The sequence below is a fragment of the Mandrillus leucophaeus genome, unplaced genomic scaffold (genome assembly GCF_000951045.1).
Source record: "Mandrillus leucophaeus isolate KB7577 unplaced genomic scaffold, Mleu.le_1.0 Scaffold83, whole genome shotgun sequence".
Taxonomy (NCBI): domain Eukaryota; kingdom Metazoa; phylum Chordata; class Mammalia; order Primates; family Cercopithecidae; genus Mandrillus; species Mandrillus leucophaeus.
Genome location: NW_012109030.1, coordinates 2,180,216 through 2,204,004, shown reverse-complemented (window position 1 = coordinate 2,204,004; position 23,789 = coordinate 2,180,216).

Below are 23,789 nucleotides of genomic sequence, written 5' to 3'. Positions count from 1 at the left end.
GCCCAGCACCACGCTGGCTAATTTTTGTATTTTTAGTAGAGATGGGGTTTCACCATGTTGGCCAAGCTGGTGTTGAACTCCCAACCTCAGGTGATCCGCCCTCATGACCTCCCAAAGTGCTAGAATTATAGGCATGAGCCATCATGACCCACCTGTTTTTAAAGTATATGTAAATTTGGCAGTACAAGCGCAATTTTTTTTACATGCATAGTGGTTAAGTCAGGGCTTTTATGGTGTCCATTACCAAGATGATGTAGATTGTACTCACTAGAGTGATGTCTCATCATTCACCCCTTCCACTCCCTCATCCTTCGAGTCTCCACTGTCTGTTATTCCATGCTCTACGTCCATGGGTACACGTGATTTTTTAAGCATCTTCTTATGAATGAGAACATGCAATATTTGTTTTTCTGTGTCTAGCCTGTTTCAGTTAAAATAATGACCTCCAGTTCCATCCATGTTGTTGCAAAAGGGATAATTTCATTCTTTTTTATGGCTAAATAGTATTCTATGGTGTATATGTACCACATTTCCTTTATCCAGTCATCTGGTGATGGACACTTAAGTGGATTCCCTATCTTTGCTAATGTGAATTGTGCTGTGATCAACAGACCGGTACAGGTATTTTTTTTTTAATCCTTTTTTTTTTGTTTGTTTGTTTTTTTGAGTGGAAGTCTTGCTCTTGTCGCCCAGACTGGAGTGTAATGGCACAATCTCAGCTCACTGCAACCTCCGCCTCCTGGGTTCAAGAGATTCTCCTGCCTCAGACTCCCGAGTAGCTGGGATTACAGGTGCCTGCCACTAAGCATGGCTAATTTTGGGGTTTCACCATGTTGGCCAGGCTGGTCTTGGACTCCTGACCTCAGGTGATCCACCCACCTCGGCCTCTCAAAATGCTGGGATTACAGGCGTGGGCTACCATGCCCCACCAATGCAGGTATCTTTTTGATATATCCATTTCATTTTCTTCGGGTAGATATCCAGTACTGGGATTGCTGGATTGAAGGGCAGCTCTATTTTTAGTTCTTTGAGAAATCTCCACACTCTTTTCCATAGAGATTGTACTAATTTTCATTCCCACCAACAGCGGATCAGCTTTCCTTTCTCTCTGCAGCTCCATGAATTTGTTGACTGAAGGCATGTTCTTTGCTTTCTAGGGGTTTAGAATCTGTTTGATGCAAGAGCTGAAAATGACACAGAACAAACAGAATTGTAAAGCAGGCAGCTCAGTGAGTTCCTCCAGGGAGTGAATTTTTGTAAAGATCTTGCCCAAATTTAGCTAGAGCCTAGAAGACAAGGTAGACAGTGTTGCAAGATGAGAAGTAAGCAAGGATCCAATTATGAGGCCTTGGTGAGCAACTTGAAAGAGTTTGATGTCACTGGAGAACAAGGAGAAGACAAGGAATAGCTGTCAGGAAGGGAAATTGGCCATCCTTAAAACTAACCAGGGCAAAACAATTACGCACACCCCATCTGTAGATTCCAATGCTAATTAGCCTCTTCGCAGTTTTCAGACTCATCTGGATTTGTCACAGCCCAGCTCTGCCCTTTATCCACTGGGTTGACCTTATGCAAGTCAGTCAGGATCTGCAAACATCAATATCCTGGTATGATTAACAGGAATTACAACAAAACCAACTTTATAGGGAGTTGTGAGATTTAAAAGACATAAGTACAGTACTTAGCATGTGACTGGAACAGAATATAAAGGTAAATTATAAAGGCAGCAGTCAGTAGTGGTACTACTACAGTAGTAGCAGCAGTAGCGGTAGTTTTAGTAATAAAAATAGTGGTACAGATACTCTTTTAAATAATAGCATATAGGAGCTGCCCCCAGGATTGCTACTCTGGGAGTGTGTATTTGCACATACCATTTCCTGAGGGCAGACTGCTGTGAAGTCTCCTCTCCGGGCTTCCTCTGTCACTGGCCTGGGATTGACAGCTGTTCAGCAGGGAGATCACAGAGCTGAAGGACCCACATGAAGAAGTGGGATCTGGAGGTGAGAAGGAAAGGGGAGGGTCAGAAGAGCCTGGAAGTCTAGGGAGAAAGAGGCTTTTCCTCCTGCATTTGGTGGATAGCCATGTTTGCCCCCAGCATAGCTGGCATGCAGGCACACATGTTAGCATGCAAGATTACACCTGTGAACACACATGCACACACACATCCCTGATAAAATCTAGGGGAGAGACTTTTGTGACAGAGTCCAAAAGCTATTTCTAGATCTCCCCCATCCCCATGTGGACCATGTAATAGATTAAAATGCACTTTAAATGTAAGCCACAGGACCACATTTCATGCATTTTCCTGTGCACTATTTGAGGGTATGCATTTGGGCTCATGCAACACAGTTCTCCTCTCTCCAGCACTGCAGGGAGGTGGAGTCAGACATGTTGTTATTACTGCCACTGTCCTTCATGCGATGTGAATGTAGGAGGGACCCTCTACTGAAGTTATGAGAGTTCTGGATCACCTTGGGTGATCAAAGTGGAGACACAAGGTGTGAAAAATGGAGGTCAACTTGGGGTCAATCCTCCCTGGAAATGTGTTTCTATATTTGAAACCCACCTTATCTAAAGAGCTATGAGAAAAGGCAGTCATTGTTGGATGCTAGGCTGTACACCCTCAAGGCTTTATGACCTGTCTAGCCTCTCTCCCCATCCTTACACATCCCCATTCCCCAAAGTCATTAGACTCTTCCTTACCTCTACTATTTAGCTGTGAATCTTTTCTCTTTTCTCTTTCTTTTTTTCATTTTTTGAGACAGAGTTTCACTTTTGTTGCCCAGGCTGGAGTGCAAAGGCACGATCTCGGCTCACTGCAACCTCCACCTCCAGGGTTCAAGCAATTCTCCTGCCTCAGCTTCCCGAGTAGCTGGGATTACAGGTGTGTGCCACCACGCCCAGCTAATTTTTTTTATTTTTAGTAGAGATGGGGTTTCTCCATGTTGGTCAGGCTGGTCTCGAATCCCTGATCTCAGGTGATCTGCCCGCCTCCACCTCCCAAAGTGCTGGGATTAAGGCGTGAGCCACCACACCCCACTTATGAATCTTTTTTTCTTAAGAGATTGGCACAGAGAAAGATTATTGGAACGATCTCAGTTTTTTCCTCCTTGGGAAGAAAAGACCAATGTGCTTTTGTCTCATGGCCCATTTCAGCTCGACATTACTGTGCATACTCCTGGCCTGACACCATTCAGAACCTGTAGCAAAGGTGGAGTCACTTCCAGGCACAAGAGCAGCAACTGGCTCCGTGCTCAGCTTGCAGAAATAACTTTCCTTTCTTTCCAAATTCACGGCCAGAGATTTCTAAGCTCTGGAGGTGAACTGTGGATAGCATGGCAAATTAAATGAGAAACAGGGTGAGCTGTAGCCATAACATGCATGACAGCAAAATGGGTAAAGAGGATAGAAAGCCTCACACGAGAATTCTGCTGGGGCACCTGAGGCTTCAGTATGATTTAGGGACATGGGTGTCAAAGTTTTAAAAGATAAAGGGATTTTAATGTAAAATGAAGTAAGAATATATTGTTTTTTAAAATGAGTGCTAAACTCCATGAGTTCTTTTCCTTTTATCCAAATTGATTTAATTTTCAATATTGATTTCAAAGACTGCAGTGTTTGCATGTTTGGATGATGTTGTGATGAAAACACATTTACCGAGACCCTGTGATTGTTCTGCAAAATGAAGAGGAGCTGCAGAGGACTGTCCTAGGCAAGGCCAACTTGCCTGTAAGAGCTTTGGGAAACATTTGGTACTTCGAAGACAGAGGAAGTTAAGCTGTGGCTAAAGTACTTGCAGAAAGAGCATATGAAAGTACAGGGGCAACCTAGAGATGCAGCAATCAGACTATTCTAGAATAAGAGCTGACTTCTGGTTTGCTGCCAACTTAGTAAACTATGGGATGCATGCAAACAGTGATGTGGCCGGGCACGGTAGGTCACGCCTGTAATCCTAGCATTTTGGGAGACCGAGAAGGGCGGATCGCTTGATGCCAGGAGTTCAAGACCAGCCTCTCTAACAGGGTGAAACCCCGTCTCTACTAAAAATGCAACAACAACAAAATTAGCTGGGTGTGGTGGTGTGTGCCTGTACTTGGGTTACTGAGGCAAGAGAATTGCTTGAATCCGGGAGTTCAAGGTTTCAGTGACCTTAGATCATGCCACTGTACTCCTCTCTGGGCGACAAAGCAAAACCCTGTATCAAAAAAAAAAAAAAAAAAAAAAAAAAAGAAAAAAAAGAAAAAAGAGAGAGAGAGACAGAGACAGAGAGACAGAGAGATTCCTGATACTTTTCTTATTTATTTATTTAGAGACAAGGTCTTACTCTGTCACCCAAGCTGGAGTGCAGTGGCATGACCTTGGCTCGCTGCAACCTGGAACGCCTGGGCTCAAGCAATCTTCCTGCCTCAGCCTCCCGAGTAGCTGGGACCACAAATGTGCATCACCATGCCTGGTTAATTTTTTTTTTTTTTTGGTACCCAATGGGCAAAGGCATGACTTTCTCTTGCCCTCGCTGTCTTTCCTGCAAGCTAGAGTACAGACATGATGGGGCAGCCAACTTAAACCAGGGGACGGAAGCCATGTTTTGAGGCTGGCAGAACACCAGAAAGAAAAATCTGGATTCTTGATGATTGTGCAGTCTCCATTCCAGCCCTGGAGTGCCTTCCTGGATTTTGATGTGAGCGAGAAATAACCTACCGGCTTTGTAAAGTCACGGTGAGTCTGGATCTGTCACTTTCAGCAGCCAAACCATATCCTATCCCATACACGCACATGTTAGATTTCTTATGGATGGAAACTGTGGCTATTCCCTTTGCGCAAGAGAAGACAGGGGCCTTTCTTGCTTTTCTTTTGCAACACACATCATAGACTATCCAACCCGAGGGACAATTTGGTTGGAAAAGCAATTGATTTAAAAACCAATTGGTTTAGTTGTACCAATTTTAAACAAAAATGGTAGATTTTGATGTTTCGCTCCTTTGGTGTAATTAGATTTCTGTAGTATCCAAGCAGCCAGTCATCAATAGTAAGAGATGTCTGTATTCCTCTGTGATGAATTAGACAGCCCTGTGGATTCATCTTTGGAAGTTGATAAGTCCATGTTCCAAACTAGACTGACTCTTGGATTTAATGAACATGGCAAAACAAAATGTATCATGAGCAAAAAGCATATTATTGTGTGCGGGCAACTACTTTAGTTTGTCGAAAGGGAATTTCTAGGAGGAAAAGATAGAGTTTTAAGCCAGAGTTTAAAAAATCACTTTCCAGTTTTCTTAAATTTTGATTTTCTAACCCAGCTTACTGTATATAGGCAAGGTAGAAAAATGTAATTTATCTGAAGACTATTCCACCCAGAATTTCAGCTGTATGTGAGCATTAGACAAATAGCTAAGATTCCCTGAATATTTATGTGTCCAGAGTGATGCTAGTGAAGGGGCATCATTGTCTGGGGTAAATAACCAGGGTTCGTCCTCTCGCACCAAGAAGATTAAGGACATGGACACGCACAAGGAGTGAGTTTTGGAGTGGAGGTTTAATAGGCTAAAGAAAGAGAAAGGAGAACAGCTTTCTCTCGTGTGAGAGAGGGGCTCCTGAACGGGAATTCCGGCCAGAATGGGAGTGCATCAGATTCTACAGACAGCCTTGAGGAGGCAGTGTCTGATTTACATAGTGCCCACAGTTGAGTTGGACCAGGAGTTCCGTTTACATAGCGCACGGAGAAGGCTGGCAACCCCACCCTAATCTTATTATGCAAATGGGCTTTCCACTTGGCTGGTGCCATGTTGCCTGCTCTTCACTGTACACGCAGCTGGCAAAGAGAAGGAAGATGGAGCCACCATCTGGACCTTGCCTAATCCCAGGTGGCCTTTTCCTATTGGCACAGCAGCCGGCATTCACTCGTGCAAGCTTCCAGCTTGCTTGTCTATGTCTGCAGCTCGATTTTACAGGCTGCTCTTTCCTAGAAAAGAAAATGATTCTGGGGCTGCTTTTCATTAAAAGGAAAACCTTACCGAGGACTCCCTTACCCTCACTATCTGCCTAAGTAATTTCTTCTTCTTTTTTTTTTTTTTTTTTTTTTTTTTAAGACGGAGTCTCACTCCGTCGACCAGGCTGGAGTGCAGTGGTGCAATCTTGGCTCACTGCAAGCTCCGCCTCCCGAGTCCACGACATTCTCCTGCCTCAGCCTCCCGAGTAACTGGGACTACAGGCGCCCGCCACCACGCCCGGGTAATTTTTTGTTTTGTATTTTTAGTAGAAACGGGTCTTCACCATGTTAGCCAGGATGGTCTCGATTTCCTGACCTCGTGATTCAGCCGCCTCGGCCTCCCAAAGTGCTGGGATTACAGGCGTGAGCCACGCCCGGCCAGTAATTTCTTAACTCTTATATCGCTAGGGACTTCACATGTATTATGTCATGTAATCCTAACCATACAAGAGAGGTAGTAGCACTATTATCTACATTTTGCAGTTGAGGAAATTGACATGATTGGCAAACTTTACACCTCTAGTAGTGGCACAGTCATGACTGGAATCTTAGCCTGACTTCTAAACTCTGAATCCAATGCTATATTGCATATTGAGGCAAATGCTTAAAACCAATGAACTTTTTCTGCAGTGTTCCTAATAGCTTCTTTCTCTGGTCCAGTTATCATGACATTATTTTTACCTAGCACTTGCAAGTGTCTTGGTGTTAATGTAAAGACATTCACAGGCAGGAAGCTGGGAAAAAATGCAAAGAATAAAAGGATTATGTCAATATTGTCAACACATAGAAATATTTGACTTTGGTTTGTTTGTGACAGTGGAGGGTAGTTGATTGTAGTGATAGGAATGTTTTAATAGCGATTAGCCTCTTAATCGAACTAAATGACATCATAATATAGCAATGATGTTATTTTTTTCTAAACAAATATATTCACAAATGAATGTTGTGTATTTATTCCTGTAGGCCTCCTATTGATCAGAACACCTTTAGGACTCATTTTTAAAGAGCCTCCAGACTGAGCATGGTGGCTCATGCTTGTCATCCTAGTACTTTGGGACGCTGAGGCTGGATGATCGCTTGAGCTTGGAGTTGGAGGCTGCAGGGAGCTGCGATCCTCCTAGGACACAGCCTAGACATTCGAGTGAGGCCCTGTCTCTAAAAAAATAAAAGAGTTTTCAAGGTCCATGCCAGGCTTGGCACAGTGGCTCACATCTGCAGTCCCAGCAGTTTGGGAGGCTGAGGTGGGCAGATCCCTTGAGCCCAGGAGTTTGAGACCAGCCTGGGCAAGATGCCGAAACCCAATCTCTACCAAAAAAATACAAACATTAGTTGGGTGTGGTGGCGTAGGCACGTAGTCCCAGCTACTTGGGAGCCTGAGGCAGAATAATCACCTGAGTCCAGGAGTTGGAGGCTGCAGCGAGCTGTAATTGTGATTGCGTTGCTATGCTCCAGCCTGGGCAACAGAGCAAGACCCTGACTCAAAAAAACAAAAGCAAGAGACAAAGTTCATGCCAATCAAATTTTCTTTATGGATCAAATGCTGTATTGGCCCTTTGAAGGGACCTTTTTTGGCCAAATGTCATTTAGAAACAAGACTAGTGAATAAAGTGAGGGTACAAGCTACAGAATTCTATCTGATTCTTTAAATGAAACCTAGGTGTAAAATAATGAGACTCATTTTCTTAGGTTGTGAGTGGCTCTGAGGTTACAGTTCTGGAAATACTTTAAGCATGACAGTAATATTGAAATAATTGTAGTTTTCTGATAACAACTTTAAAAGAACATTGGGATAAATGGACCTTTGGGATGCTTATCTTAAAAAGGTAACAAAATGCAGAAAATGAATTTATAGACAATGTAATTGTAGAAACTGACAGCTTCCTCTCTGGCTAAAAGTCTTCCAGTAACCAAATTGCTTATCTATTTGCATCTCAATTGGTCCCTGAATAGCCAGAAGAATTCCTCCTCCACTTTCTCTACTTCTCTATTTTAGACTTTAAAAAATTCAGCATGTTTTACTTTGTGACTCCTAAAGAGTTACTGGTCTTCCTGTTTAATTCTCCGATGTTCTGGGAAATATGTGAGATTTAAAATCTAGTGATAAAGAGACGTGACAGACATGAGAAGACATGTCACACTCAATTTCCAAAGGGCAGAGTACAAGACTTACGCTATTCTCATTCCAAACGTGTGACATTGGTCCTGTACCGATGTTGATACCCAAGACCAACAGAAGGACAGCCGAAGAGAATGGTCCCTGATAAGAGTTCAGTTCTCTGCCTGCAGCCATCTGCAAACTGAAGTCTGTGGATAAGCACCCCATAAATTGTAACATGAACAACCCATCCTCCAGTTTTAGAGGGAAGTCAGCTTACACCAGTTGCACAGATAACAGGTTTTCAAGAAGGAGAGAAATTGTTACAAACACACTCCCTTCTTTCTTCCTGAGCTCCCTGCTGTGCAGCAGGAACTGGCAAAAACAATGACAAATCATCTCCAGTTTCTGCAAATCACTCTCCCTAAGAGCTAAAATCAACTGTGCAAACCCCTTCCAAGCTACGTAGGAGTGTCATGTTTAGACCATTCATCACTGTCCCTTACACTGGAGGGGTTTTTCGTGGATGGTGTTACTTCCTGAGCCAGCCTTTTCACTGTCACCAAGATTTATGCCTTATTATTCTCTTGGCTAAAAGGTTCCTCAAATTTCCTAAGGTCTTTTTCTTCCAACAGGATGAGTAGGAAAAGGATAACTCCTATTCGGAGCTGTGCTTTATTTTTTTCTTTGAATTGTGAGTGATCTATGCTCTTCCTCCTCTTCAGTTGTCACCATAATTGATGGGCTTCTAGATATATTGGTTCAACGAAGACTCCAGGAACATGACACCAACTGGGGCATTTGGTTTAGTCCTTGAAAAAAGTAGTTAATTTATTGGAGAAAACATTGATTCAACTGCTGATTGATTGAATAGAATTTGTCAGAGTAACCCCTGAACTGTGAGCACGTAACCCAAGGAACATGCTACTTCAGTGTTATGGCAAGGAAACCTGGAAACTTTTCAAAATCTCTCCTTAATAGGGTACCTTCCTCCCATACACTCCTGTAGCATAGCAATTCTAGTCTTATTTCTGCCAAGTCAAATGTGCTTGTAACTATCCTCTATGTTTTTTTGTGAACCAGCTTTCAGACTAAGTTAAATATGAGGTCTGAGAACTTAGTCCTAACAACCCCTTTTAATGAATACCTAGTAAACTGTGTTCACTGGGCCTTATATCATAGACCATCCAACCTGAGGATCCATTAGGTTGGAAGAGTAGTTGACTTAAAATCCAACACAAATGCCATGGCAGACCCTGTAGGTAGCTTATTAACTTATCATTTCTCTAGCCGCCTTTACAAACCAAGATGTTGTGCCATATGGTTGCAATGTGCTTCGTGGATCGTCCACTATCCCAGGAGTGAATGCTGGCATGACAATTTCGCACCCCTTCTTACACCAGGTTGAGGTATGGGCTTGGTGCATAACTGTAGTCAATGAGACATGAGAGGGACTCTGCTGGAAACATTCTGAGAACGTCTTCCTGCCCTAATAAAAATGGATACAAAAGCAGCCTGGGCAACATAGTGAGACCCCATCTCTAAAAAAAAAAAAAAAGTTTAAAAGTTGACTGAGTGTAGTGATGCACACCTGTGGTCCCGGCTACCGGGGAGGCTGAGGTGGGAGGATTGCTTGAGCCCAGGAGATGGAGGCTACTGTGATCTATGATTGCACCACTGCACTCCAGCCTGGACAACACTGCAAGACTCTGTCTCTAAAATAAATAGATAAATAAAATAGATACAGGAGGAACAATGGTCCTTTTCTGCCTCTGGACAAGTCTGTGAGTTTGGAAGCTACTGTAGCCTTTTTGCCACCATTGGTGGAGGAGGAAGAATGGGGCCAGGAGTGGCATGGTTGGGGGCGGGTTCCAGCAAGCCGAGGATGACAGAGGAGAAAGTGAAAAGAAACTTCTACCTTTGAAGGTATGACAGAAGTGGAGGTGTGATATAAAATGTTGTGTCTTAGATGTGGGGCAGAGGAAACTATTCCTATGCAAACTTGCCTATAATGGGCTTGACCCTGCCAGCTCATAAAATTAAGGTGCTGTGATTTAGAAGAGAACTTGGGGTAAGATATTTTTATGGAGTCGTAGAACTGCTGTAGATCAACAAACACAAGACTGGGAATCTCAGTGGCTTTGGGAAAGATTATTTTGGAATGACTTTATTTCTTCTTATTTTGGGACAGAGGTGTGACGAGGGGATTCTCTGTGGTTGAGTGTCTGAATTTTTGTGTATCCAAAGGGAACAGAGAAATCTCTGAGCTGGAGATTCACACCCAGTGTTTAGTCATTTTTCAGCAGGCAACACTAGATTCTGGTCACAAATCTCTGAAGAAAATAGTCACCTTCCCTCAGCCCCATTTACTTAGCCCTTTAAGAGGTGGGAAGCATCTCCCAATTTTCTTTGCCCCCCTTCTCCTGAATTACTTTGTCTGGTAGAGCGAGAAAGTACAGCTGACAATCTGTGTTTTCTCTTGTGTGGGAGCAGCCTCCCTTTGATCACAGCCCTTGACTTGATGGCAGCTGGCCACATCCCAAAAGGAAGAAACAGGATAGGGCAGGTCATATTTATTTTAGAGGAAACGAAAAGGGTGGGGAGAACCTTGACAGCAGATGAACACGTATGTCTTGGGGCAGGATGAGGTAGAAGCCTGGAAAATGTAAAACAGAAAGACAGGATTGAAAGACTCTATCATCCCAAAGTGTCACCGTTCATAAGGACCAGAAACACCACCAGAATGGATGCATACGCTTTTGTGAGATTTTGTGACGGCCAGGGGAAGGGTGGCCAGAAATCAAAGGATTCACTTCCCTCACTAGCACAGTTTCCCAGTCCTGAATTCCCTGTGCATTATGATAACTGGATTCTTGTTTAATTCCTTGCAATGCCAACACTAACACACACTGTGCATTAGGGAAATACTGTAGATAGGCCTTCTCCCAAACAGCTGTCTCTTGTCTTGTTTTGAAAGCGTGACCTTATGTAAATCAACAGGAAAATCCCTGTGCCTGTCTCCTGGAGCAAAGAGTAGCCCTGTAACCCCCTTTCCATGAAGTGGAACTGAAGTCATTGCAGGTGCACTGAAGGACCCTGCTGTGGGCCCTCAGGGAGCCATCTGTTTGTTAGAGAATGGGATGGCCTTTGCTTTGGGAGACACAGATGGGTGGGCAGTTGGCTTTTAGGCCAGGTCAGGTCACTAAGCCTGTTTCCTCTGCAACTGTAATCAGATAACTCATGCCTGACTCTGGTTAAAGAACTTTTTATTTAGAAAATATTTGCTATCATGGGAGGATTCTGTGTGGGTTGCATGCATCTCATCGCTCATCTCTGATTTAGAATTTAGAGATTCCTCAGAGATTTTTGATTTGGTTGGGTGTTCCATTTTCTGTGTCTGGACAGGTTGACTTGCTGCAAATATAGAGAAATAATTCTCCTCCCAAATGGCTCTCTCTCTTTTTTTTTTGAGATGGAGTCTTGCTCTATCACCTAGGCTGGAGTGCAGTGGCGTGATCTTGGCTCACTGCAAGCTCCGCCTCCCGAATTCACAACATTCTCCTGCCTCAGCCTCCCCAACAGCTGGGACGACAGGTGCCCGCCACCATGCCCAGCTAATTTTTTTGTATTTTTAGTAGAGACAGGGTTTCACCATGTTAGCCAGGATGGTCTCGATCTCCTGACCTCATGATTCACCAGCCTCGGGGCCTCCCAAAGTGCTGGGTATGTGAGCCACCGCACCCGGCCTGTCTTTTTTATTTTTATTTTTTGAAATAGGGTCTTGCTGTGTTACCCAGGCTGGCCTTGAACTTCTGGCCTCAAGAGATCCTCCCTCCTCAACCTTCCAGGTAGCTGAGATTATAGGTGTGAGCTCCTATGCCCACCTTGGTTCTCTGTCTTGAATGATGAAAATGTGAATTGCTGAACCTGGAGTAAACTGGGTTTGAGGAATGAAAAGGACATTTTAATTATTAAACAAATAATTCCTACAAGTAAAATTCCTTCAAGAGATTCTGGAGGACTATTGATGAAATTCTGTCATTTTGTTAAATACTGAAAAAATATGTCCTATTATTTTAATCCTTCTAACATTGTCTTTTGAGCAACAGATGTATAGAAACATTTCTACATCAGTACATTTGAGTTTAATGAATGAATAATATTTGGGTGAAGTGTTTTGTTTAGGTGTTCCTCCTTCTTGCTTCTTGGTAACATAAACCAAAAATAAAACCCTAAGCCCCCCATCTGACTGAATAGACCCCTTCTCTTAGCCAACGGGAATCTACAGAAAAGACTAGTTCTGGCTGTGATGGGAAGGGAGGGTCAGGCAGGCTTCATTCTGCCCTCCTCTCTTTGGTATTCAGGCACAACTGACTAGCATTAACATTAAAACAGATTTTAAGACGGACGGAACAGACTTTTGTAGCAGTAAGATACTAAATTCAAACCTGACTCTAGGTTGCATCACATGACAGATAGCAGACCCTGAAAGAAATCAAAGTATTTTTACCCCAAAATATATTTGACATATTTTGAAATGGTAAGTAAGGGAAACTTACATTCTGTAAAGAATTCCTTTCCCTTTCTAGGTCTTTTCCTGATCCTGAAGAAATGAGCTGAGAGTCTAGCATCTTTGACAAGTCCAAATAGAAAACATTTGCCATCTATTGCCTCAAGAGTGGCCACCTATGAGACTTCATCTACAAAATAAGAACTTTGGTCTCCAGAACCCCTTATCTTAACCCACATACTCCTCCAAGTCTTTAGATAATAACTTAATTCTTTCAACAAATTGCCATTCAGAACATCTTTGAATCCACCTATGACATGTAATCTCCTCCCCTGCCCTGCTGCTTAGAGGGGTTCCACCTTTCCAGACTGAACCAATGTATACTTTAGTATTGATTGATGTCTTATGTCTCCCTAAAATGTATAAAACCAAGCTTAACCCAGCCACCTTGGACACATGTTCTCAGGACCTCCTGAGGCTGTGCCATGGGTCAGGGTCCTTACCTTTGGCTCGGAATAAATCTTTTCAAATATTTCATGGAGTTTGACTTTTTTTTTTTTGGTCAACAGTCACTATGAAGAAAAGATGTTACAAACCCAGTACTCATTGTGTCTTCATTGTAGACAATTTCTGTGCTCTATGTAGAAGAATCTGGATATGATGTCAAAGTCTAAACTTGGTACACAAAAGCACTAGAAAGTTTGATATGCTTTGCAGGAAAGATTGTTTGCTTTATTAGTTTATTAATTGTGAGATTTAATTAAATAGTAAGAACTCACAATACTATTTTATTTTTTATAATGTTACTGGCATGTACTTATTGTAATGACATGTACTTACTGTAGAACATTTTAAAAATTCAGAAAACATAAAGAAAAGAATAAGTACTACCAGCAATCTGAATTTTCAAAAAATAAACACTACTAAAATTTTGGTATGCTTCCTTTCAGTGTTTTTATATACACATAAATAACTACAAAATTTATACCATATTTTATATATAATTTTGTGTTCTATTTTTTGCATAATAATCTTACAGTGCTTTTAAATTATTAAAATTTAATTTTCTTTTTTTATTATACTTTAAGTTCTAGGGTACATGTGTACAACATGCAGGTTTGTCACATAGGTATACATGTGCCATATTGGTGTGCTGCACCCATTAACTCATCATTTACATTAGGTATATCTCCTAATGCTATCCCTCCTCCCTCCCCCCTCCCCACAATAGGCCTTGGTGTGTGATGTTCCCCTTCCGGTGTCCAAGTGATCTCATTGTTCAATTCCCATCTGTGAGTGAGAACGTGCGGTGTTTGGTTTTCTGTTCTTGCGATAGTTTGCTGAGAATGATAGTCTTAAAATTTAATTTTCAAGAAACCTTTTGGGAATTATCTGGAGTATATCAGGTCATTCAGTTTATATTTGTTAAAGTTAAGAAAGTTTATGATTCTGTGTTTTGTGAAGGAAGCTTCCTTTATTGTAATTTTCTTTTTTTCTTTTTCTTTTTCTTTTTTCTTTTTGAGATGGAGTCTCACTCTATCACTAGGCTGGAGTGCAGTGGCACGATCTCAGCTCACTGCAACCTCTGCCTCCCAGGTTCAAGCGATTCTTCTGCCTCAGCCTCTCAAGTAGCTGGGACTACAGGTGCATGCCACTACGCCTGGCTAATTTTTGTATTTTTAGTAGAGATGGGGTTTCACCATGTTAGCCAGGATGGTCTCGACCTCTTGACCTTGTGATCCGCCCACCTTAGCCTCCCAAAGTGCTGGGATTACAGGTGTGAGCCACCACGCCCGGCTACTGTAATTTCCCTAATCAAACAAGAGTTATATGAAGATCCAATGTCTTCTCCATGATTTTATTATTATTTTTTTCCTAAAAGTCACTTAACATAACCTTTGAACTTGAAATTCTTAAGAGACATTCACTGAAGTCATATGAATTCATTGTTCCTGTTCTGAAAAATATATTTTTCGAAATGAGGTTTAAGCAGTAATTCATTGATGTCTGAAGTTCACACAAGATGGCTTGGCCAAAATCCTGCCAGCCAGATTGCCTCCTGGTTAAGGGAAGACCTCTACCAGGGCTCCAAGATCCTTTTTAAGCTCTTTGCAGGAAGGGCCCTGTCTACTACCCATATTATCAAAGGAGCTCAAGGAATGTGTATGGCATGACTGAATAGCTTGTTTGGCTTACAGAAGGTGAGGGCATCTTCTGCCGTGAAGGAGGGGAAAAGAGGTAGAAATGAACAGAGAATCAAAGAGAGAAAGAAATCATAGAAAGGAGAAACTAAACAGAAGGAAGTTGTGGTAGTTATTAAATATGTGTATAAATTGTTTAACACTCCTCCCATTGGGTGGGGGGTGTCTTTGTCCCCTTCCCTTGAATCTAGGCAGATTCTGTGACTTGCTTGTAATCAGCAGAATGCAGTGGAGGTGGCACTTCTAACTTCCGAGGTTTGGTCATCAGAGGAAGTGCAGCTTTCATCTTGTCTAATGAGACATTTGTTTTTGGAGCTCTGAGCTGCCATGTAGAAAATGTGACCACCCAGAGGCCTCCATGTTGTAAGGAAGCCCAAGCCACTGGGGGAGGCCTTGGCTGTTGGTCCAATCAACATCCCCAGCTGAGGCCCAATGGACCACCAGCTTCAATCCCCTTGGGTGACCAAGACAGACACCCCACTTGATTCCAGCCTCCAGCCATCCAGTCGCTCCCCGTGCTTGAGTCTTCACAGTTGAGGCCACAGGCATCTCGGAACAGAAACCAGCCACTGTGTCCTTTTTGAATTCCTGACCCCTAGAATTTATGAGCATAAAAAAATGGTGGCTTTGCTCCACTAGGTTTTTGAGTGGTTTGTTACACAACAATAAACAGAAGGGAAACAAAGAAATGGATTGGGTCTGGGGAGGATGTGGAAAATCTTCCAGAGTATATTTCTCTCTGAACTTGTTACGTAGTAAGCTGTGAAGGAAATCAAAAACAGTGAAATAATTTTATGATATAGAAGAATGAACAGTGCTTGATTATGTTTCAAAGCACCTCAATCATCTTTTTTTTCCATTTAAAATGATATTAAATGTATCTATTACGTAGTAAATAAATTATTTATAATAATAATAATAAATAAAACAATTTTTCAAAGCTAATTGTTTTATTCTTGGTTAATACAAGAGAAGCAGACACCAGAGGTTATTATTTAAACACTAAAAGAGGGTGTTATAGGAGCACAGAAGGCTTAATGGAAAAATACATAAATAAAAGAGGGTGCTATTTGGGGTGATAAAAATATTTAGTAATACATTCTAAATTTTCTGAGTGGAAAAAGGAAAACTAAGACCTTAAAATCCTGCTCCTTACTTTTATACGTATCTTTTATTGAGTACCCACTATATGCCAGGTTTTCTGCCAGGTGTAGGGGCTACGGAGATGCATAGGAAATGAACCCTGTTAATTGTAGCAGGCATTGGCACTATGGTTAGCATTCCCTTTAAAAATATCTGCTCTTTTTACTTTATGACTCAGATCAAATCTATGACTCATCCTTTTAAGAAATGATAAACGAAAGCATTGACTTTTACCTGTCACAGCCCCAACATATCTGAGCCCATCAGGTAATTTGGGTAGAACATAAGGGCCTGTGAGCCTTCATTCAAAGTTCAAGGAAGAATTGCAAATCATGTTTTTTGAGTAACTGGACTGAATGTTTGTGTTTCCCCTTCAACCCAATTCATACATACGCTGAAATCCTAACTGCCAATGTGAGGCTATTTGGAGGTGGGAGCTTTGGGAAGTAATTAGTTTAGTTGAAGTTGTAAGGGTAGGGCCCCCATGATGGGATTAGTTCCTTATTATAAAAGGAATGGACACAAGGAGCTTGCACTCTCCACTGCAGGAGGATACAGTGAGAAGGCGGAGGAGGATACAGTGAGAAGGCGGCCGTATGTAAGCCAGGAAGGGAGCCCTCCTCAGAACCTGGCCATGCCAGCCCCTGGTCTGTATATGTAAGGTCTGTAAGAACATGATCAGTGCTTTTCTCCTATTTCCATACTAGGAAGAGTCGGATAGAGTGCCTGGCACCCAAGAAGCTCTCATGAATGATTTCTTAAATGAAATTCTTCCTGCTATTTTTATACTTTATTAAAATAACAATATCCTTGGAAAGCCTTTCTTCCTTTCTATGTTGTTTCCTTTTTTCTTATGATTTCTATAAAATATTTTATTTTTACAAGTAATTTAAATTTAACATTAAATCTGTTGTTCATGGATGTAATACATGCACATAGTTTGAAAGCTGGAATAGTGTTAAAAGACTTACAACAAAAACAGTGGACTGGTGATCCCACCTCCATTTTTCCCTCCCCATACTGCTTCACAGAAGCAATCACTTTCAACTTTTCAGTGCTTTCATGTGGTTTCTGAGAAGAGGTGCTATTGGACTTTAATACCCTTTGATATTGCCTTCTGTATATAATCCTAAAATACTGTAACCCTAAGCAATGACTTAAAAGATAACTTTATATTTGATACTAAAAGCAGACAAATTGAAAGATGTAGAAAAGTAAAAACAAATGGTAATTCTATTAACCAGGAATAAAGTTTTCTACATATAATGGTGTGTTTTCTTCTTTTTTAACAAAATTGAGATTATATATACTTGATATATACACAATTTGAGATATGTGCAATTTGAATCATGTCACTAAAATTTTTTTCCAGAATATTTTTTTGGTAATTATAATATTTCTTTAATTTAAGTAATAAACTCAATGTTGAGGATTTTTAGATTGTTTCTAAATTTTCCTGGTCCTAAAAATACAATCATAAATATCACCATCATTATATGCAAGCCTTTCCTCAGTCTGATCTTTTTCCTGAGATGAGCTAGAGTCCTAGAAAGGAAGATTCAAGGGGATGTCATTGTTCCCTGCCCTGGTACAGGGGTGGTAGGCAACAGATTCTTACTTGGTATTTCTAGATTGTTTTCCAGGGATTTTACACCAAATTGCACCAAAGGAAATGGTGGGAATGTTTGGATCCTCAATAGAATGATGGGTTTGAGGTATATATTAGAGAGTAGGGATCATTCTGAAATATTCTGAGACTTGTAACCACAGAGCTTCACATAAACCCTGGGGTAAGACTGGAGAAGTGGATTATTAAAGGAATGACTTGTGAGTTGTCAAAAAGAAAGCAGTGCTCACCAGCAGCTGTTCCCTAAGAACAAGTTGGTCATACTAACTTCTTTTGGTGACAGAGTTTGTAGGGAATGATATAGTGTTTCTGGATTTAAACAAGGGATTTGACAAGATTACTCACGTTAAACTCATGGGTGAAATGGAGGAACATAGTGAAATATAACCCTAATACGAAAGGTAAGAAGGATGTGGTTTTTACACTCTAGAACTTAAACTTGAGCAGAAGTCATAGGGAAACCTATTTTAGCTTAACATTAAGACTCTTAGTGCAAGGCCGGGTGTGGTGGCTCATGCCTGAAATCCCAGCACTTTGGGAGGCCGAGACAGGAGGATCATCTAAGGTCAGGAGCTGGAAACCAGCCTGGCCAACATGGTGAAACCCCATTTCTACTAAAAAATACAAAAATTAGTCAGACATGGTGGTGAGCAGCTGTAATCCCAGCTACTTGGGAGGCTGAGGCAGGAGAATCTCTTGAACCTGGAAGGCGGAGCTTGCAGTGAGCCAAGATTTTGCCACTGCATGCCAGCCTGAGTGACAGAGTGAGACTCTGTCTCAAAACCAACAACAGCAACAGCAACAACAAACAAGACTCTTCGTGCAGAAGCAACTGCTCCCAGAGGGAAATAAAAACGCCTCTATTGTTGGAGATAATTAAATGCAGGTTGACTAACACTTGTTCAGGGAGGCCTAGAGGGGATGTGAGTACTGGATACATGTTAGAATCCAATGACCTTTATTTTGGAGTCTTTAGGATTTGTGATTTGTTTTTTTCTTTTGAGATGGGATCTTACTGTGTTGCCCAGGCTGGCTTCATTGCAGCCTCGAACTCCTGGGTTCAAGCAATTCTCCTGCCTCAGCCTCCTGAGCAGCCAGGACTACAGGTGCACACCACCACGCCTGGATAATTTTTAAATTGTTTTGTAGAGACGGGGTCTTGCTATGTTGCTCAGACTTGTCTTGGACTCCTGGGCTCAAGTGATCCTCCTGCCTTGGCCTCCCAAAGTGCTGGGATTACAGGTGTGAGCCACTGCACCCAGCCAGGATCTGTGATTTTTGCTACAGCCAGAGGCATGGTTGGATGAGATATGCCCCAGTTCCCAGATACGGCTTATGCCACATAATCAAGCCATGTTCTCATGGGCAGGTCACCATGGGTATTAAAAAAGAGTGCCAATGGATAAGGGTAAAGCTGTCTCAATCACAGGAACAGTCTAAAGAAACAGTAAAGAAACATGTGTCCTACTCATAGTGACTCAACGTCTCATCACACTAAGTCCTGGACAGCTTGGGTATAGTTAAAAGCCATTTTCCTGGGTGGATCACCAGGCTGCTCAGCAGGGGGCAATACAGCACAGTTCAGGAAGGCTATAATGTCACCCTAACATCACAGACCAGTCAAGGTGATCTTAACCTGAGGGCAGAAGGATGCACTCAGAGATCATGTCAGGTTCCTGTCTGTCTCGTAATTCCAAGACACAGTAACGCAGTGACCCAGAAAAAAACAAGGATTTCCCATGAAACCGGAACTCTGAGCCAAAGCTGACCACCCACTGTCATCAAGTCCCTTGGGAAGGGGAGCAACGCTCTTTGTCTCCCAACCCTACAAGCAGCAGCTCTGGCCTCTTGGCCTCAGAGCTTCTGTGTGTGCTCTCCGAATGCTCGGGGAGGAAATAGCCTGAACTTTGGATGTGGCTAATAGCATTCTCATGACTTTCTCACTCGAGGCTTGCCCCATCACCCGTACTGATCAGGGCTGGAAGTTTGGAGTCTGGATGGCTGACTTCCTGCAGACAGAGCTGAGAGGCTGAGCCACAGCCAGCAATTCACAGAGGTCACCAGGTCATTGTTCTCTTCTGTGTTCTTGTCCCCTGAAGCAGCATTTTGAGTAAACAGCTCTTTCCTCTCACAAACCAAGACATGAAAAATATTTCTGGGGTCCAGCTTGCTGCTTTCCTGGTCCTGTTTCCTGTGCTCTGTTCGTACATTCCCTCTGATTTCTGTCCTTTTAGGGTGTATCGTCATGACTAATAGGAAGAGAGCAAATAGGCTACAACACTAATACTGCTCCATTTCGGGAAGGCTCTAAGTTACAGGAATCTTTTGTGTTTGGAAAGATACTGTGTTTTCTTAAAGGTATTTCCCTTGCAGCAATCAAGATTTTTAAAAATTCCACAAAGAAATATTTCCATTCTCGGTCATGCTTGAGATCATGCATCACTTAGAATTGGATGAACATAATTAAAACAAGCAGGAGATTCAAATGCATGCAGGAATATCAAGACTTCTGAATGCCAGTGCAGGAATATAAAGTTGGCGTCTCTCATCAGCAATGCCTCCGTTCTGTTTTCCCAGCTTTATTGACTCCATCAATGGCTACACACGTCTGCACAACCAACAGGCCGGCATGCAATTGCTAACTCTACACAGATCCCCAGATTTTTGATGATGATGATTTCTTTACGTAGGACAAACAAACATAAAATGCTTGGAGGAAAAAAATGTTCTTAGAATGTAAATAACATTTTGCATACCAGTCTGGCTGCTGCAATGATTAAAACTCATTCTGTTTCTTGTTTATTCCAAGTTCATTGCTTAGAAACCACTGAACACAGAGATGCAGAATAAGTTATCTACTCTTTTAGCCTTCTCTTTGTGAATCATTTATGTGATTATTTTCATTTTCCTTTTTTTTCTTTTTACTTAATGTGTGTTTCCAGAGGTGGAAAAATTTGGTATTGTTCATCCTCTGTCTCCCAGTTCATTGATCTGAACTCAATGGCAATGATTTCATTATTTTGAGATTCAATTCCTCAGGGGCATCTTGGCTTCATCAGGCTATCATTACTTCTTACCCAAATGTGTAAGAGTTTTCATAACAGTTCACCTGAATATAAGTTGTTTTTCGCTTGATATTTTTAAGACTCTCTCTCTCTTTGATTCTGTCTTTCAGTAGTTTGGCTATGATAGGTATACATATGGATGTGTTTGTATTTATGCTACTTGGATTTGTTAAGCTTTTTGGATCTATAGATTAATGTTTTTCATCAAATTTATGAAGTTGGTTGCCATCAGCTCTTCAAATATTTTTTCCTGCCTCCTCCCCCGCCTTTTTTCTCTCTTTTTTCTTCTTGGGTCCCCAGTAAATGTATGCTGATACTTGATATTGTCACCCAAGTCCCTGGGCCTCTGAATATATTTTTTCAAACTCATTTCTCTCTGTTCTTCAGATAGAATAATTTCTATTATTCTATTTTCAAGACTATTGATTATTCTGACATTTCAAATATTCTGCTGAAGCCCTTTATTAAATTTTTCGTTTCAGTTATGCTTTTCAACTTCAAAATTTCCATTTGGTTCTGCCTTGTAATTGCTTAAATCTCTTCATTAAGATTTCCTAAGCCCTGAGTCATTGTCATCGTACTTCCCTTTAATTATCTTAAACATGATTTTCTTTAGTTCTTTAAGTATATTTTTGACTGCTACTTTGAAATCTTTCCCTGCTAACTCCAACATCTTGGGGGTGCTCAGAGATAGTTTCTCTTGTCAGCCCTTTTCTTCCTGAGCGTAAGTCATGTCTTCTTGTGTCTTTGCAAGTCTCATTGAAGTTCTGACTTTTTTTCTGAGGGTTGTGGTGGTGGTGATGTTTCTGGTTTTTCTTTAGTAACTTGCCTTGAAGGAATCTGTAAATTCTGCCCCCCCCCGCCCCCCGGCAGCATTGCGCAGACACTGCTTTTCTTGCTTTTATTTCTAAGTCTGGTTTTTGAGTAGTTGCTCCTTTGTTTGCACAGCTTATGGTCCAGCTGAAGATCCACCAGTGGTTGTGCTCCAACACCTCAAGCCTATAAGAAGCAAATTCAGGCTGGGCGCAGTGGCTCACACCTATGGTTGTAGCACTTTGGGAGACTGAGGCTGGTGGATCACTTGAGGTCAGGAGTTTGAGACCAACCTGGCCAACATGGTGAAATGCCATCTCTACTAAAAATACAAAGATTAGCCAGGTGTGGTGGTGCACACCTGCAATCCCAGCTACTTGGAAGGCTGAAGCAGGAGAATCATTTGAACCTGGGAGGCAGAGGTTGCCGTGAGCCGAGATTGTGCCACTGCACTCCAGCCTGAGCGACAAAGCGAGAATCTGTCTCAAAATAAATAAGTAATAAATGAATAAAAATAAAAAAGCAATTTCAAACTTCAAGCTATTACATCTGCCTGGTCTTTTATTCCTGCATGCTCTTTTATGTCTCCTCTGTGCATGGGAACAGGATCTGTACAATGGCTCGAGATGTGTGAATGGCTTGGGTTCTGGTCTCCGCTGTACGTTCAAATCGCTTCTTTTCAACCTGGGATATATGGAATGCTTGCCAAGTTTCCTAGGGCCGTGTCATCACTTGGAATCCCTGTTAAATCCCCAAATAATCTGCCTACCTGTTGTTGTTTCCAAGCCAGACGGCAACCTCAGGCTACTGGAGTCCCTGGCTCTTCCTTTCACTTGCCAATGTGAACAAAGACCCCATTAACCAGCAATGCTTCAGGTAAAGGAAACTCACTCTGAAGGCAACTGCAAAGCTGCTGGTTTCCATGGCACCTGAAGAGTTTGGGGGGTGGGGAGAGATGGGAGCAGCCCTGGCCAAGAAAGCCACTGTTCTTATCCAAAAGTTAGTAGTATTCACAAATAAATGCTTTTCAATGTGCTGTATGACTTTGATTAAATTTCGGAAGGCAGGAGTTGGTGGGTTTTGCCAGTTTTGTCCAGTTTTATAGTTGCTTTTGGGAGTAAGGATTTGTTGACCTGTCACTCTGTCATGCTGGAAGTCAGACGCCTCTCTCTGGCTTCTTGTTTACCACTTTCCCCTCATTCACTGTGCTCTGGCCCCACTGACATTCTTGTATATGTTGAACATACTAAGTCAATTTCTCCTGCATGTCTTTGTGATGGTTAATTTTATGTGTCAGCTTGTCTGAGCTAAGAGCTGTCCAGAGAGCTTGTAAAACATGATTTTTAGATGTGTCTGTAAGAGTGTTTCCAGGAAAGATTAGCATTTGTATCTGTAGATCGAGTAAAGGTGATCCCCTCTCACCAACATGGGGGGGCTGGGGGGCTGGGAGGATCATCCAGTTGGTTGAGGGCACCAAATAGAACAAAAAAGTAGAGAAAGGACACATTTTTGCCTCTCTTTTGTTAAGTTGGGCCATCCATCTTCTCCTGCCCTTGGATATCACAGCATCCAATCCTGAACCTTCAGATTCTGGGGCTTAGACAGGCACCCCTGCTTCCCTGCTTCTCCCCAGTTCTCGGGTCTTTGACCTCAGACTAAGAGTTACATCAGGGGCTCCCCTGGCTCTCAGACCTTTAGACTTGGACTGAACTATGTAACTGGCATTCCTGGTTCTCCAGTTTGCAGGTGGCATATTGTGAGATTTGGTCTTCATAACCTCATGAGCCAATTCCTATAATAAATCTCCTCTTGGCCGGTGTTGTGGCTCATGCCTGTAATCCCAGCACTTGGAGAGGCCAAGGCAGGCAGATTGCTTGAGCCCAGGAATTTGAGACGAGCCTAGGCAGCACGGTGAAAACCCATCTCTACAAAAGATTAACTGGGCATGGTGGCGTGCACCTGCAGTCCCAGCCACTTGGGAGGCTGAAGTGGGAGGACCATCTGAGACCAGGAGGTAAAGGCTGCAGTGAACCATGATCATGCCACTGCACTCTATCCTGGATGACAGAGTGAGACACTATCTCAGGAAAAAACAAAACAAAACAAAACAAACAAACCAAAAAACCTCCTGTTAGGTCTCTCTGTCTATCCTGTTGGTTCTTTTTCTCTGGAGAAACCTGAGTAATACAACTTTTATACTTTAAGTTTCTGGGAAAGTTCTTTCTCCGTATCTTACTTCATTATTTCTTTATCTTTCTCATTATTCAGATTTCAGTTCAAATGCCACCTTCTCAGACAGGCCTTCCTTAACCATCTCTTTAAAATAGCCTTTTGCTCTCTCTTCAGATC